Below are 1,715 nucleotides of genomic sequence, written 5' to 3' on the forward strand. Positions count from 1 at the left end.
CCCCGCCCAAAAATACAGGGGTTGACAACTAGAGCATGCACTCCTCATTTTCCCCTGGTTGGGGAGGTGGAAAGAGAAGGCTAGTTAAGGAAATTATTTGCATGAACAGGTACAAGCAACACCGGATACGTGGCATGTATGCACAACACATGATTACATGAAGGGTTGGACTATAAAAGAAGTCTTTATAGACCATCAATAAGTTTATCTAAATGGAAATCCCTTTCCGTTATTCGAGCAAAAGGCATGACCTTTTCGAAATTGAAGTACGTCTTCATTTCCTCCCTGTTAGGTACTTCGGGACCAACCTTGGCAATATATTGAATTTCTAGTTGCAGAAAGTGCGTTTGGAGCATGGCCCATGCTTGCCGAGCACCTTCTCAACACCCCGAGATCTTCCATGCCTTGAAACTGCTCACGAACTCCTTGTAGACGTCAAGCAAGGGTAGACTCGTCCTCGGGTAGCTATTCCTTCACCCATAAATGTCGAAAAACAACCCCCATGGTTGACCGTGTGAGTTGGTGCAACTCGCCCAGCCACATTAGACCGTCCTTTAAGGACACCCCATCATCTGCAATTGGCAGAGCAGGCAGAATAGCTAAAAAGCAAAGATATGGGTTTAGAACACATGGCAATAAAAGACCGAGGATAAAGGTGGGACGTAAAGTCACTTACCCGAAATGAACTCGCATGCCTGTTTTGTCTCCTATTCGGACAATAGCCACTCGAGACTTGAGCTTTTCCAGCTCTAGCCCTTGCCAATTTTTCTCCTCATCCAGAGCCATGTTTGCATCTTTAAGTTTGTTGCACTCATCGAGGCGCCTACTGAGAACATTATGTGCGGTAGATTCTTGTGAAGGGAAATAGTGTGCGTTTTCCTGAGCACTTTCCAGACCCTTTTCCAAAGTGGCGACATGCTCCACTATGGAGGGAAGTTATGTGAGCAAATCACAACGAACCTGAAAAGACCACACAATGAGTGTTTGGGATATTATTATACCTGTAGCCATGGAGCAACTTCCTTTTCCGAAACCTCGAGTTGGCCCTTGACCAGGCCAATTCTTCAGATAATTGTTTTTTTATTTACATAAACCCGAGGAGCTTTCTAATGCCTTCCCCGTCGGAACGACACCTTGGATAGCAAGTGTAAATACTGCCAAGTCTGCCCCTGCGTGAAGCCGCCACACACCTTGAGGGCTACTGAGTGTTCGAGGACTCATGCTTCAAAATATATTTTTACCTCCATTTCGTTGGCAAAAATCGTGGCAACATCTTTAAGCCCCACGCTCACATCAGCAATATGATCGTCCACCGACCGAAGAACCTCTTGTTGCTGAGCTATAAAAGCTTGATTGTTTAGGGAAATCTTTTTGTTCTCGATGGCGCAACATGATCTCGAACTTGGACTCCATGGCGGACATCATCAAGGACTCCTCCCGGGCTGCACTTGACCACCCTCAGGAGCCACCAGGTGAGGAGGAACCGCTAGTTCTACCATTGAACCTGGAACTTGAGGCATGGGCACTCTATCCTTAGCGGCACGGCTGGATCTGCAAGATTGAAGTCATGTGGGCTCTCCGAATAATCTACAAGGATCTTTTGAAAGAACTAGAGGGCCAAACTTACCGAGTAGAAAGCGGGAGGGGGGAGGGGGCTCGAGGCGCGCGCACCTCGGCGTTGGCTCAAGCAATAACCAGCCTTCCTGAACGGCCTA

The sequence above is a fragment of the Triticum aestivum genome, chromosome 5D (genome assembly GCF_018294505.1).
Source record: "Triticum aestivum cultivar Chinese Spring chromosome 5D, IWGSC CS RefSeq v2.1, whole genome shotgun sequence".
NCBI lineage: Eukaryota > Viridiplantae > Streptophyta > Magnoliopsida > Poales > Poaceae > Triticum > Triticum aestivum.